Genomic DNA, 16,854 nt, shown 5'->3' on the forward strand with positions numbered 1-16,854 from the left:
ATCTTGATGATTCTTTCAGGTAATGAGTGGTACACCAAAATCACTTGGCTCACCAAATTTCGTACTTCTAGGTTAAACCGTTCATTTGCAGTAACTGGTGTCATTTTTAGGTTTCACTCTGTTTTCTCCTATAGGGATACATGTATTTGCAACTCTAAATCAAACACGGTTTGTGCTAGCTCTTTGAAACTTGACACAATAAAGCAGTTTCAAGTTCTATCTCTATGGTTTGTTTGCTGTTGATGTAGCCCTAAGCAGAGACTGGCGAAAATCACTTTCATGGAAAGGGGTTGCCAAGCTTCCAAAAAACTACGAGTTGCCTAAAGTCTCAGCAAACATTTTTTCACCCAATCTTGATGATTCTTTCAGGTAATGATCAGTACAACAAAACCACTTGGCTCACCAAATTTTGTTCTTCTAGTTTAAACCGTTCGTTTGCAGTAACCGTTTTCATTTTTAGGTTTCACTCTGTTTTCTCCTATAGGGATACACGTATTTGGAACTCTAAATGAAACACGGTTTGTGCTAGCTCTTTGAAACTTGACACAATAAAGCAGTTTAAAGTTCTATCTCTATTGTTTGTTCGCTGTTGATGTAGCCCTAAGCAGAGACTGGCGAAAATCACTTTCATGGAAAGGGGTTGCCAAGCTTCCAAAAAACTACGAGTTGCCTGAAATCTCACCCAACATTTTTTCACTCAATCTTGATGATTCTTTCAGGTAATGATGAGTACACCAAGCCACTTGGCTCACCAAATTTCGTTCTTCTAGGTTAAACCGTTCGTTTGCAGTAACCGTTTTCATTTTTAGGTTTCACTCTGTTTTCTCCTATAGCGATACATGTATTTGGAACTCTAAATCAAACACAGCTTGTGCTAGCTCATTGAAACTTGACACAATAAAGCAGTTTCAAGTTCTATCTCTATGGTTTGCTTGCTGTTGATGTAGTCCTAAGCAGAGACTGGTGAAAATCACTTTCATGGAAAGGGGTTGCCAAGCTTCCAAAAAACTACGAGTTCCCTGAAATATCAGCCAACATTTTTTCACCCAATCTTGATGATACTTTCAGGTAATGATAAATACACCAAATCCACTTGGCTCAACCAATTTCGTTCTTCTAGGTTAAACCGTTCGTTTGCAGTAACCGTTTTCATTTTTAGGTTTCACTCTGTTTTCTCCTATAGAGATACACGTATTTGGAATTCTAAATCAAACACGGTTTGTGCTAGCTCTTTGAAACTTGACACAATAAAGCAGTTTCAAGTTCTATCTCTATGGTTTGTTTGCTGTTGATGTAGCCCTAAGCAGAGACTGGCGAAAATCACTTTCATGGAAAGGGGTTGCCAAGCTTCCAAAAAAATACGAGTTGCCTGAAATCTCAGCACACATTTTTTCACCCAATCTTGATGATTCTTTCAGGTAATGATCAGTACACCAAAACCACTTGGCTCACCCAATTTCGTTCTTCTGGTTAAAACGTTCGTTTGCAGTAACCGTTTTCATTTTTAGGTTTCACTCTGTTTTCTCCTATAGAGATACATGTATTTGGAACTCTAAATCAAACACGGTTTGTGCTAGCTCGTTGAAACTTGACACAATAAAGCAGTTTGAAGTTCTAATTCTATGGTTTGTTTGCTGTTTATTTAACCCTAAGCAGATATGGGCGAAAATCACTTTCATGGAAAGGGGTTGCCAAGCTTCCAAAAAAATACGAGTTTCCTGAAATCTCAGCCAACATTTTTTCACCCAATCTTGATGATTCTTTCAGGTGATGATCAGTACACCAAAACCACTAGGCTCACCAAATTTCGTACTTCTAAGTTAAACCGTTCGTTTGCAGTAACTGTTTACATTTTTAGGTTTCACTCTGTTTTCTCCTATAGGGATACATGTATTTGGAACTCTAAATCAAACACGGTTTGTGCTAGCTCTTTGAAACTTGACACAATAAAGCAGTTTCAAGTTCTATCTCTATGGCTTGTTTGCTGTTGATGTAGCCCTAAGCAGAGAGTGGCGAAAATCACTTTCATGGAAAGGGGTTGCCAAGCTTCCAAAAAACTACGAGTTGCCGGAAAAATCAGCACACATTTTTTCACCCAATCTTGATGATGCTTTCAGGTAATGATGAGTACACCAAAACCACTTGGCTCACCAAATTTCGTTCTTCTAGGTAAAACCGTTCGTTTGCAGTAACCGTTTTCATTTTTAGGTTTCTCTCTGTTTTCTCCTATAGTGATATATGCATTTGGAACTCTTAATCAAACACGGTTTGTGCTAGCTCTTTGAAACTTGACACAATAAAGCAGTTTCAAGTTCTATCTCTATGGTTTGTTTGCTGTTGATGTAGCCCTAAGCAGAGACTGGCGAAAATCACTTTCATGGAAAGGGGTTGCCAAGCTTCCAAAAAACTACGAGTTTCCTGAAATCTCAGCAAACATTTTTTCACTGAATTTTGATGATTCTTTTAGGTAATGATCAGTACACCAAAACCACTTGGCTCACCAAATTTTGTTCTTCTAGTTTAAACCGTTCGTTTGCAGTAACCGTTTTCATTTTTAGGTTTCACTCTGTTTTCTCCTATAGGGTTACATGTATTTGGAACTCTAAATGAAACACGGTTTGTGCTAACTCTTTGAAACTTGACACAATAAAGCAGTTTCAAGTTCTATCTCTATAGTTTGTTTGCTGTTGATGTAGCCCTAAGCAGAGACTGGCGAAAATCACTTTCATAGAAAGGGGTTGCCAAGCTCCCAAAAAACTACTAGTTTCCTGAAATCTCAGCAAACATTTTTCACCCAATCTTGATGATTCTTTCGGGTAATGATCAGTACACCAAAACTACTTGGCTCACCAAGTTTCGTTCTTCTAGGTTAAACCGTTCGTTTGCAGTAACCGTTTTCATTTTTAGGTTTCACTCTGTTTTCTCCTATAGGGATAAACATATTTGGAAGTCTAAATGAAACACGGTTTGTGCTAGGTCTTTGAAACTTGACACAATAAAGCAGTTTCAAGTTCTATCTCTATGGTTTGTTCGCTGTTGATGTAGCCCTAAGCAGAGACTGGCGAAAATCACTCTCATGGAAAGGGGTTGCCAAGCTTCCAAAAAACAACGAGTTGCCTGAAATCTCACCCAACATTTTTTCACCCAATCTTGATGACTCTTTCAGGTAATGATGAGTACACCAAACCACTTGGCTCACCAAATTTCGTTCTTCTAGGTTAAACCTTTCGTTTGCAGTAACCGTTTTCATTTTTAGGTTTCACTCTTTTTTCTCCTATAGCGATACATGTATTTGGAACTCTAAATCAAACACAGTTTGTGCTAGCTCATTGAAACTTGACACAATAAAGCAGTTTCAAGTTCTATCTCTATGGTTTGTTTGCTGTTGATGTAGTCCTAAGCAGAGACTGGTGAAAATCACTTTCATGGAAAGCGGTTGCCAAGCTTCCAAAAAACTACGAGTTGCCTGAAATTTCAGCAAACATTTTTCACCCAATCTTGATGATTCTTTCAGGTAATGATCAGTACACCAAAACTACTTGGCTCACCAAGTTTTGTTCTTCTAGGTTAAACCGTTCGTTTGCAGTAACCGTTTTCATTATTAGGTTTCACTCTGTTTTCTCCTATAGGGATACATGTATTTGGAATTCTAAATCAAACACGGTTTGTGCTAGATCTTTGAAACTTGACACAATAAAGCAGTTTCAAGTTCTATCTCTATGGTTTGTTTGCTGTTGATGTAGCCCTAAGCAGAGACTGGTTAAAATAACTTTCATGGAAAGGGGTTGCCAAGCTTCCGAAAAACTACGAGTTGCCTGAAATCTCAGCAAACATTTTTTCACCCAATCTTGATGATTATTTCAGGTAATGATGAGTACACCAAAACCACTTGGCTCACCAAATTTCGTTCTTCTAGGTTAAACCGTTCGTTTGCAGTAACCGTTTTCATTTCTAGGTTTCACTCTGTTTTCTCCTATAGGGATACATGTATTTCGAACTCTAAATCAAACACGGTTTGTGCTAGCTCTTTGAAACTTGACACAATAAAGCAGTTTCAAGTTCTATCTCTATGGTTTGTTTGCTGTTGATGTAGCACTAAGCAGAGACTGGCGAAAATCAGTTTTATGAAAAGGGGTTGCCAAGCTTCCAAAAAACTACGAGTTGCCTGAAATCTCAGCAAACATTTTTTCACCCAACCTTGATGATTCTTTCAGGTAATGATGAGTACACCAAAACTACTTGGCTCACCAAGTTCCGTTCTTCTAGGTTAAACCGTTCGTTTCCAGTAACCGTTTACATTTTTAGGTTTCACTCTGTTTTCTCTTATAGGGATACATGTATTTGGAACTCTAAATGAAACACGGTTTGTGCTAACTCTTTGAAACTTGACACAATAAAGCAGTTTCAAGTTCTATCTCTATAGTTTGTTTCCTGTTTATGTAGCCCTAAGCAGAGACTGGCAAAAATCACTTTCATGGAAAGGGGTTGCCAAGCTTCCAAAAAACTACGAGTTTCCTGAAATCTCAGCAAACATTTTTTCACCCAATCTTAATGATTTTTTCACGTAATGATCAGTACACCAAAACCACTAGGCTCACCAAGTTTCGTTCTTCTAGGTTAAACCGTTCGTTTGCAGTAACCGTTTTTATTTTTAGGTTTCACTCTGTTTTTTCCTACATGGATACATGTATTTGTAACTCTAAATCAAACACGGTTTGTGCTAGCTCTTTGAAACTTGACACAATAAAGCAGTTTCAAGTTCTATCTCTATGGTTTGTTTGCTGTTGATGTAGCTTTAAGCAGAGACTGGCGAAAATCACTTTCATCGAAAGGGGTTGCCAAGCTTCCAAAAAACTACGAGTTGCCTGAAATCTCAGCAAACATTTTTTCACCCAATCTTGATGATTCTTTCAGGTAATGATGAGTACACCAAAACCACTTGGCTCAACAAATTTCGTTCTTCTAGGTTAAACCGTTAGTTTGCAGTAACCGTTTTCATTTTTAGGATTCACTCTGTTTTCTCCTATAGAGATACATGTATTTGTAACTGTAAATCAAACACGGTTTGTGCTAGCTCTTTGAAACTTGACACAATAAAGCAGTTTAAAGTTCTATCTCTATGGTTTGTTTGTTTTTGATGTAGCCCTAGGCAGAGACTGGCGAAAATCACTTAAATGGAAAGGGGTTGCCGAGCTTCCAAAAAACTACGAGTTGCCTGAAATTTCAGCACACATTTTTTCACCCAACCTTGATGATTCTTCCAGGAAATGATGAGTACACCAAAATCACTTGGCTCACCAAGTTTCGTTCTTCTAGGTTAAACCGTTCATTTTCAGTGACCGTTTTCATTTTTAGGTTTCACTCTGTTTTCTCCTATAGGGATACATGTATTTGGAACTCTAAATCAAACACGGTTTGTGCTAGCTTCTTGAAACTTGACACAATAATGCAGTTTAACGTTCTATCTCTATGGTTTGTTTGCTGTTGATGTAGCCCTAAGCAGAGATTGGCGAAAATCACTTTCATTTAAAGGGGTTGCCAAGCTTCCAAAAAACTAAGAGTAGCCTGAATTCTCAGCAAACATTTTTTCACCCAATCTTGATGATTCTTTCAGGTAATGATCAGTACACCAAAACCACTAGGCTCTCCAAGTTTCGTTCTTCTAGGTTAAACCGTTCGTTTGCAGTAACCGTTTTCATTTTTAGGTTTCACTCTGTTTTCTCCTATAGGGATACATGTATTTGGAACTCTAAATCAAACACGGTTTGTGCTAGCTCTTTGAAACTTGACACAATAAAGCAGTTTCAAGTTCTATCTCTATGGTTTGTATGCTGTTGATGTAGCCCTAAGCAGAGACTGGCGAAAATCACGTTCATGGAAAGGGGTTGCCAAGCTTCCAAAAAACTACGAATTTCCTGAAATCTCAGCAAACATTTTTTACCCAATTTTGATGATTCATTCAGGTAATGATCAGTACACCAAAACCACTTGGCTCAACAAATTTTGTTCTTCTACTTTAAACCGTTCGTTTGCAGTAACCGATTTCAATTTTAGGTTTCACTCTGTTTTCTACTATTGGGATACATGTTTTAGGAACTCTAAATGAAACACGGTTTGTGCTAAGTCTTTGAAACTTGACACAATAAAGCAGTTTCAAGTTCCATCTCTATAGTTTGTTTGCTGTTGATTTAGCCCTAAGCAGAGACTGGCGAAAATCACTTTCATGGAAAGGGGTTGCCAAGCTTTCAAAAAACTACGAGTTGCCTGAAATCTCAGCCAACATTTTTTCACCCAATCTTGGTGATTCTTTCAGTTTATGATCAGTACACCAAAACCACTAGGCTCACCAAGTTTCGTTCTTCTAGGTTAAACCGTTCCTTTGCAGTAACCGATTTCATTTTTTGGTTTCACTCTGTTTTCTCCTATAGGGATATATGTATTTGGAACTCTAAATCAAACACGGTTTGTGCTAGCTCCTTGAAACTTGACACAATAATGCAGTTTAACGTTCTATCTCTATGGTTTGTTTGCTGTTGATGTAGCCCTAAGCAGAGATTGGCGAAAATCACTTTTATTTAAAGGGGTTGCCAAGCTTCCAAAAAACTAAGAGTAGCCTGAATTCTCAGAAAACATTTTTTCACCCAATCTTGATGATTCTTTCAGGTAATAATCAGTACACCAAAACCACTTGGCTCACCAAATTTCTTTCTTCTAGGTTAAACCGTTCGTTTGCAGTAACCGTTTTTATTTTAAGGTTTCACTCTGTTTTCTCCTATAGGGATACATGTATTTGGAACTCTAAATCAAACACGGTTTGTGGTAGCTCTTTGAAACTTGACACAATAAAGCAGTTTCAAGTTCTATCTCTAAGGTTTGTTTGCTGTTGATGTAGCCCTAAGCAGAGACTGGCGAAAATCACTTTCATGTTACGGGGCTGCCAAGCTTCCAAAAAACTACGAGTTGCCTGAAATCTCAGCAAACATTTTTTCACCCAATCTTGATGATTCTTTCAGGTAATGATCAGTACACCAAAACCACTTGGCTCACCCAATTTCGTTCTTCTAGGTTAAACCGTTCGTTTGCAGTAACCGTTTTCATTTTTAGGTTTCACTCTGTTTTATCCTATAGGGATACATGTATTTGGAACTCTAAATCAAACACGGTTTGTGCTAGCTCTTTGAAACTTGACACAATAATGCAGTTTAACGTTCTGTCTCTATGGTTTGTTTGCTGTTGATGTAGCCCTAAGCAGAGACTGGCGAAAATCACTTTCATGGAAAGGGGTTGCCAAGCTTCCAAAAAACTACGAGTTGCCTGAAATCTCAGCAAACATTTTTTCATCCAATCTTGATGATTCTTTCAGGTAATGATCAGTACACCAATACCACTTGGCTCACCAAATTTCGTTCTTCTAGGTTAAACCGTTCGTTTGCAGTAACCGTTTTCATTTTTAGGTTTCACTCTGTTTTCTCCTATAGGGATACATGTATTTTGAACTCTAAATCAAACACTGTTTGTGCAACTCCTTGGAACTTGACACAATAAAGCAGATTCAAGTTCTATCTCTATGGCTTGTTTGCTGTTGATGTAGCCCTAAGCAGAGACTGGTGAAAATCACTTTCATGGAAAGGGATTGCCAAGCTTCCAAAAAACTTCGAGTTGCCTGAAATCTCAGCCAACATTTTTTCACCCAATCTTTATGATTCTTTCAGGTAATGCTCAGTACACCAAAACCACTTGGCTCACCCAATTTCGTTTTTCTAGGTGAAACCGTTCGTTTGCAGTAATTTTTTTCAATTTTAGGTTTCACTCTGTTTTCTCCTATTGGGATACATGTATTTGGAACTCTAAATCAAACACGGTTTGTGCTAGCTCTTTGAAACTTGACACAATAAAGCAGTTTCACGTTCTATCTCTATGGTTTGTTTGCTGTTGATGTAGCCCTAAGCAGAGACTGGCGAAAATCACTTTCATGGAAAGGGGTTGCCAAGCTTCCAAAAAACTACGAGTTGCCTGAAATCTCAGGAAGCATTTTTTCACCCAATCATGATGATTCTTTCAGGTAATGATCAGTACACCAAAACCACTTGGCTCACCCAATTTCGTTCTTCTAGGTTAAATCGTTCTTTTGCAGTAACCGTTTTCATTTTTAGGTTTCACTCTCTTTTCTCCTATAGGGATACATGTGTTTGGAACCCTAAATCAAACACGGTTTGTGCTAGCCCTTTGAAACTTGACACAATAAAGCAGTTTGAAGTTCTATCTCTATGGTTTGTTTGCTGTTGATGTAGCCCTAAGCAGAGACTGGCGAAAATCACTTTCATGGAAAGGGGTTGCCAAGCTTCCAAAAAACTACGAGTTGCCTGAAATCTCTGCAAACATTTTTTCACCCAATCTTGATGATTCTTTCAGGTAATGATCAGTACACCAAAACCACTAGGCTCCCAAGTTTCGTTCTTCTAGGTTATACCGTTCGTTTGCAGTAACCGTTTTCATTTTTAGGTTTCACTCTGTTTTCTCCTATAGGGATACATATATTTGGAACTCTAAATCAAACACGGTTTGTGCTAGCTCTTTGAAACTTGACAGAATAAATCAGTTTCAAGTTCTATCTCTATGGTTTGTTTGCTGTTGATGTAGCCCTAAGCAGAGACTGGCGAAAATCACTTTCATGGAAAAGGGTTGCCAAGCTTCCAAAAAACTATGAGTTGCCTGAAATCTCAGCAAACAATTTTTCACCCAATTTTGATGATTCTTTCAGGTAATGAACAGTACACCAAAACCACTTGGCTCACCAAATTTCGTTTTCTAGGTTATACCGTTCGTTTGCAGTAACCGTTTTCATTTTTAGGTTTCACTCTGTTTTCTCCTATAGTGATACATGCATTTGGAACTCTAAATCAAACACGGTTTTTGCTAGCTCTTTGAAACTTGACACAATAAAGCAGTTTCAAGTTCTATCTCTATGGTTTGTTTGCTGTTGATGTAGCCCTAAGCATAGACTGGCGAAAATCACTTTCATGTTAAGGGGCTGCTGTCTTCCAAAAAACTACGAGTTGCCTGAAATCTCAGCCAACATTTTTTCACCCAATCTTGATGATTCTTTCAGGTAATGATCAGTACACCATAACCACTTGGCTCACCCAATTTCGTTCTTCTAGGTTAAACCGTTCGTTTGCAGTAACCGTTTTCATTTTTAGGTTTCACTCTGTTTTCTCCTATTGGGATACATGTATTTGGAACGCTAAATAAAACACGGTTTGTGCTAGCTCTTTGAAACTTGACACAATAAAGCAGTTTCAAGTTCTATCTCTATGGTTTGTTTGCTGTTGATGTAGCCCTAAGCAGAGAGTGGCGAAAATCACTTTCATGAAAAGGGGTTACCAAGCTTCCAAAAAACTACAAGTTGCCTGAAATCTCAGCCAACATTTTTTCACCCAATCTTGATGATTCTTTCAGGTAATGATGAGTACACCACCACCACTTGGCTCACCCAATTTCGTTTTTCTAGGTTAAACCGTTCTTTTGCAGTAACCGTTTTTATTTTTACGTTTCAGCCTGTTTTCTCCTATAGGGATACATTTATTTGGAACTCTAAATGAAACACGGTTTGTGCTAGCTCTTTGGAACTTGACAGAATAATGCAGATTCAAGTTCTATCTCTATGGCTTGTTTGCTGTTGATGTAGCCCTAAACAGAGACTGGCAAAAATCACTTTCATGGAAAGGGTTTGCCAAGCTTCTAAAAAACTACGAGTTGCCTGAATTCTCAGCAAACATTTTTTCACCCAATCTTGATGATTCTTTCAGGTAATGATCAGTACACCAAACCACTTGGCTCACCCACTTTCGTTCTTCTAGGTTAAACCGTTCGTTTACACTAACCGTTTTTATTTTTAGGTTTAACTCTGTTTTCTCCTATTGGGATACATGTATTTGGAACTCTAAATCAAACACGGTTTGTGCTAGCTCTTTGAAACTTGACACAATAAAGCAGTTTCAAGTTCTATCTCTACGGCTTGTTTGCTGTTGATGTAGTCCTAAGCAGAGACTGACGAAAATCACTTTCACGGAAAGGGTTTGCCAAGCTTCCAAAAAACTACGAGTTGCCTGAAATCTCAGCAAACATTTTTTCACCTAACCTTGATGATTCTTTCAGGTAATGATCAGTACACCAAAACCACTTGGCTCACCAAATTTCGTTCTTCTAGGTTAAACCGTTCGTTTGCAGAAACCGGTTTCATTTTTAGGTTTCACTCTGTTTTCTCCTATAGGGATACATGTATTTGCAACTCTAAATCAAACACGGTTTGTGCTAGCTCTTTGAAACTTGACACAATAAAGCAGTGTCAAGTTCTATCTCTATGGTTTTTTTGCTGTTGATGTAGCCCTAAGCAGAGACTTGCGAAAATCACTTTCATGGAAAGGGGTTGCCAAGCTTCCAAAAAACTACGAGTTGCCTGAAATCTCAGCACACATTTTTTTACCCAATCTTGATGATTCTTTCAGGTAATGATCAGTACACCAAAACCACTTGGCTCACCAAATTTCGTTCTTCTAGTTTAAACCGTTCTTTTGCAGTAACCGTTTTCATTTTTAGGTTTCACTCTGTTTTCTCCTATAGGGATACATGTATTTGGAACTCTAAATCAAACACGGTTTGTGCTAGCTCTTTGAAACTTGACATAATAAAGCAGTTTCAAGTTCTATCTCTATAATTTGTTTGCTGTTGATGTAGCTCTAAGCAGAGACTGGCGAAAATCACTTTTATGGAAAGGGGTTGCCAAGCTTCTAAAAAACTACGAGTTGCCTGAAATCTCAGCAAACATTTTTTCACCCAATCTTGATGATTTTTTTCAGGTAATGATCAGTACACCAAAACCACTTGGCTCACCAAATTTCGTTCTTCTAGGTTAAACCATTCGTTTGCAGTAACCGTTTTCATTTTTAGGTTTCACTCTGTTTTCTCCTATAGGGATACATATATTTGGAACTCTAAATCAAACACGGTTTGTGCTAGCTCTTTGAAACTTGACAGAATAAATCAGTTTCAAGTTCTATCTCTATGGTTTGTTTGCTGTTGATGTAGCCCTAAGCAGAGACTGGCGAAAATCACTTTCATGGAAAAGGGTTGCCAAGCTTCCAAAAAACTATGAGTTGCCTGAAATCTCAGCAAACAATTTTTCACCCAATTTTGATGATTCTTTCAGGTAATGAACAGTACACCAAAACCACTTGGCTCACCAAATTTCGTTTTCTAGGTTATACCGTTCGTTTGCAGTAACCGTTTTCATTTTTAGGTTTCACTCTGTTTTCTCCTATAGTGATACATGCATTTGGAACTCTAAATCAAACACGGTTTTTGCTAGCTCTTTGAAACTTGACACAATAAAGCAGTTTCAAGTTCTATCTCTATGGTTTGTTTGCTGTTGATGTAGCCCTAAGCATAGACTGGCGAAAATCACTTTCATGTTAAGGGGCTGCTGTCTTCCAAAAAACTACGAGTTGCCTGAAATCTCAGCCAACATTTTTTCACCCAATCTTGATGATTCTTTCAGGTAATGATCAGTACACCATAACCACTTGGCTCACCCAATTTCGTTCTTCTAGGTTAAACCGTTCGTTTGCAGTAACCGTTTTCATTTTTAGGTTTCACTCTGTTTTCTCCTATTGGGATACATGTATTTGGAACGCTAAATAAAACACGGTTTGTGCTAGCTCTTTGAAACTTGACACAATAAAGCAGTTTCAAGTTCTATCTCTATGGTTTGTTTGCTGTTGATGTAGCCCTAAGCAGAGAGTGGCGAAAATCACTTTCATGAAAAGGGGTTACCAAGCTTCCAAAAAACTACAAGTTGCCTGAAATCTCAGCCAACATTTTTTCACCCAATCTTGATGATTCTTTCAGGTAATGATGAGTACACCACCACCACTTGGCTCACCCAATTTCGTTTTTCTAGGTTAAACCGTTCTTTTGCAGTAACCGTTTTTATTTTTACGTTTCAGCCTGTTTTCTCCTATAGGGATACATTTATTTGGAACTCTAAATGAAACACGGTTTGTGCTAGCTCTTTGGAACTTGACAGAATAATGCAGATTCAAGTTCTATCTCTATGGCTTGTTTGCTGTTGATGTAGCCCTAAACAGAGACTGGCAAAAATCACTTTCATGGAAAGGGTTTGCCAAGCTTCTAAAAAACTACGAGTTGCCTGAATTCTCAGCAAACATTTTTTCACCCAATCTTGATGATTCTTTCAGGTAATGATCAGTACACCAAACCACTTGGCTCACCCACTTTCGTTCTTCTAGGTTAAACCGTTCGTTTACACTAACCGTTTTTATTTTTAGGTTTAACTCTGTTTTCTCCTATTGGGATACATGTATTTGGAACTCTAAATCAAACACGGTTTGTGCTAGCTCTTTGAAACTTGACACAATAAAGCAGTTTCAAGTTCTATCTCTACGGCTTGTTTGCTGTTGATGTAGTCCTAAGCAGAGACTGACGAAAATCACTTTCACGGAAAGGGTTTGCCAAGCTTCCAAAAAACTACGAGTTGCCTGAAATCTCAGCAAACATTTTTTCACCTAACCTTGATGATTCTTTCAGGTAATGATCAGTACACCAAAACCACTTGGCTCACCAAATTTCGTTCTTCTAGGTTAAACCGTTCGTTTGCAGAAACCGGTTTCATTTTTAGGTTTCACTCTGTTTTCTCCTATAGGGATACATGTATTTGCAACTCTAAATCAAACACGGTTTGTGCTAGCTCTTTGAAACTTGACACAATAAAGCAGTGTCAAGTTCTATCTCTATGGTTTTTTTGCTGTTGATGTAGCCCTAAGCAGAGACTTGCGAAAATCACTTTCATGGAAAGGGGTTGCCAAGCTTCCAAAAAACTACGAGTTGCCTGAAATCTCAGCACACATTTTTTTACCCAATCTTGATGATTCTTTCAGGTAATGATCAGTACACCAAAACCACTTGGCTCACCAAATTTCGTTCTTCTAGTTTAAACCGTTCTTTTGCAGTAACCGTTTTCATTTTTAGGTTTCACTCTGTTTTCTCCTATAGGGATACATGTATTTGGAACTCTAAATCAAACACGGTTTGTGCTAGCTCTTTGAAACTTGACATAATAAAGCAGTTTCAAGTTCTATCTCTATAATTTGTTTGCTGTTGATGTAGCTCTAAGCAGAGACTGGCGAAAATCACTTTTATGGAAAGGGGTTGCCAAGCTTCTAAAAAACTACGAGTTGCCTGAAATCTCAGCAAACATTTTTTCACCCAATCTTGATGATTTTTTTCAGGTAATGATCAGTACACCAAAACCACTTGGCTCACCAAATTTCGTTCTTCTAGGTTAAACCATTCGTTTGCAGTAACCGTTTTCATTTTTAGGTTTCACTCTGTTTTCTCCTATAGGGATACATGTATTTGGAACACTAAATCAAACACGGTTTGTGCTAGCTCTTTGAAACTTGACACAATAAAGCAGTTTCAAGTTCTATCTCTATGGTTTGTTTGTTGTTAATGTAGCCCTAACCAGAGACTGGCGAAAATCACTTTCATGGAAAGGGGTTGCCAAGCTTCCAAAAAACTACGAGTTGCCTGAAATCTCAGCAAACATTTTTTTACCCAATATTGATGATTCTTTCAGGTAATGATCAGTACACCAAAACCACTTGGCTCACCAAATTTTGTTCTTCTAGGTTAAACCGTTCGTTTGCCGTAACCGTTTTCATTTTTAGGTTTCACTCTGTTTTCTCCTATAGAGATACATATATTTGGAACTCTAAATCAAACACGGTTTGTGCTAGCTCTTTGAAACTTGACATAATAAAGCAGTTTCAAGTTCTATCTCTATGGTTTGTTTGCTGTTGATGTAGCTCTAAGCAGAGACTGGCGAAAATCACTTTCATGGAAAGGGTTTGCCAAGCTTCTAAAAAACTACGAGTTGCCTGAAATCTCAGCAAACATTTTTTCACCCAATCTTGATGATTTTTTCACGTAATGATCAGTATACCAAAACCACTTGGCTCACCAAATTTCATTTTTCTAGGTTAAACCGTTCGTTTGCAGTAACCGTTTACATTTTTAGGTTTCACTCTGTTTTCTCCTATAGGGATACATGTATTTGGAACTCTAAATCAAACACGGTTTGTGCTAGCTCTTTGAAACTTGACATAATAAAGCAGTTTCAAGTTCTATCTCTATAATTTGTTTGCTGTTGATTTAGCTCTAAGAAGAGACTGGCGAAAATCACTTTTATGGAAAGGGGTTGCCAAGCTTCTAAAAAACTACGAGTTGCCTGAAATCTCAGAAAATATTTTTTCACCCAATCTTGATGATTCTTTCAGGTAATGATCAGTACACCAAAACCACTTAGCTCACCAAATTTCGTTCTTCTAGTTTAAACCGTTCCTTTGCAGTAACCGTTTACATTTTTAGGTTTCACTCTGTTTTCTCCTATAGGGATACATGTATTTGGAACTCCAAATCAAACACAGTTTGTGCTAGCTCTTTGAAACTTGACACAATAAAGCAGTTTCAAGTTCTATCTCTTTGGATTGTTTGCTGTTGATGTAGCCCTAAGCAGAGACTGGCGAAAATCACTTTCATGGAAAGGGGTTGCCAAGCTTCCAAAAAACTACGAGTTGCCTGAAATCTCAGCAAACTTTTTTTCACCGAATATTGATGATTCTTTCAGGTAATGATCAGTACACCAAAACCACGTGGCTCACCAAATTTCATTCTTCTAGGTAAAACCGTTCGTTTACAGTAACCGTTTTCATTTTTAGGTTTCGCTCTATTTCTCCTATAGGGATACATGTATTTGGAACTCTAAATCAAACACGGTTTGTGCTAGCTCTTTGAAACTTGAAACAATTAAGCAGTTTCAAGTTCTAACTCTAAGCTTTGTTTGCTGTTGATGTAGCCCTAAGCAGAGACTGGCGAAAATCACTTACATGGAAAGGGGTTGCAAGCTTCCAAAAAACTACGAGTTGCCTGAAATCTCAGCAAACATTATTTTACCCAATATTGATGATTCTTTCAGGTAATGATCAGTACACCAAAACCACTTGGCTCACCAAATTTCGTTCTTCTAGGTTAAACCGTTCTTTTGCAGTAACCGTTTTCATTTTTAGGTTTCACTCTGTTTTCTCCTATAGGGATACATGTATTTGGAACTCTAAATCAAACACGGTTTGTGCTAGCTCTTTGAAACTTGACATAATAAAGCAGTTTCAAGTTCTATCTCTATAATTTGTTTGCTGTTGATGTAGCTCTAAGCAGAGACTGGCGAAAATCACTTTTATGAAAAGGGGTTGCCAAGCTTCTAAAAAACTACGAGTTGCATGAAATCTCAGCAAACATTTTTTCACCCAATCTTGATGATTTTTTTCAGGTAATGATCAGTACACCAAAACCACTTGGCTCACCAAATTTCGTTCTTCTAGGTTAAACCATTCGTTTGCAGTAACCGTTTTCATTTTTAGGTTTCACTCTGTTTTCTCCTATAGGGATACATGTATTTGGAACACTAAATCAAACACGGTTTGTGCTAGCTCTTTGAAACTTGACACAATAAAGCAGTTTCAAGTTCTATCTCTATGGTTTGTTTGTTGTTAATGTAGCCCTAACCAGAGACTGGCGAAAATCACTTTCATGGAAAGGGGTTGCCAAGCTTCCAAAAAACTACGAGTTGCCTGAAATCTCAGCAAACATTTTTTTACCCAATATTGATGATTCTTTCAGGTAATGATCAGTACACCAAAACCACTTGGCTCACCAAATTTTGTTCTTCTAGGTTAAACCGTTCGTTTGCCGTAACCGTTTTCATTTTTAGGTTTCACTCTGTTTTCTCCTATAGAGATACATATATTTGGAACTCTAAATCAAACACGGTTTGTGCTAGCTCTTTGAAACTTGACATAATAAAGCAGTTTCAAGTTCTATCTCTATGGTTTGTTTGCTGTTGATGTAGCTCTAAGCAGAGACTGGCGAAAATCACTTTCATGGAAAGGGTTTGCCAAGCTTCTAAAAAACTACGAGTTGCCTGAAATCTCAGCAAACATTTTTTCACCCAATCTTGATGATTTTTTCACGTAATGATCAGTATACCAAAACCACTTGGCTCACCAAATTTCATTCTTCTAGGTTAAACCGTTCGTTTGCAGTAACCGTTTACATTTTTAGGTTTCACTCTGTTTTCTCCTATAGGGATACATGTATTTGGAACTCTAAATCAAACACGGTTTGTGCTAGCTCTTTGAAACTTGACATAATAAAGCAGTTTCAAGTTCTATCTCTATAATTTGTTTGCTGTTGATTTAGCTCTAAGCAGAGACTGGCGAAAATCACTTTTATGGAAAGGGGTTGCCAAGCTTCTAAAAAACTACGAGTTGCCTGAAATCTCAGAAAATATTTTTTCACCCAATCTTGATGATTCTTTCAGGTAATGATCAGTACAACAAAACCACTTAGCTCACCAAATTTCGTTCTTCTAGTTTAAACCGTTCCTTTGCAGAAACCGTTTACATTTTTAGGTTTCACTCTGTTTTCTCCTATAGGGATACATGTATTTGGAACTCTAAATCAAACACGGTTTGTGCTAGCTCTTTGAAACTTGACATAATAAAGCAGTTTCAAGTTCTATCTCTTTGGATTGTTTGCTGTTGATGTAGCCCTAAGCAGAGACTGGTGAAAATCACTTTCATGGAAAGGGGTTGCCAAGCTTCCAAAAAACTACGAGTTGCCTGAAATCTCAGCAAACTTTTTTTCACCGAATATTGATGATTCTTTCAGGTAATGATCAGTACACCAAAACCACGTGGCTCACCAAATTTCATTCTT

Source organism: Ictidomys tridecemlineatus, chromosome 7 (assembly GCF_052094955.1).
Source record: "Ictidomys tridecemlineatus isolate mIctTri1 chromosome 7, mIctTri1.hap1, whole genome shotgun sequence".
NCBI classification, from domain to species: Eukaryota; Metazoa; Chordata; class Mammalia; order Rodentia; family Sciuridae; genus Ictidomys; species Ictidomys tridecemlineatus.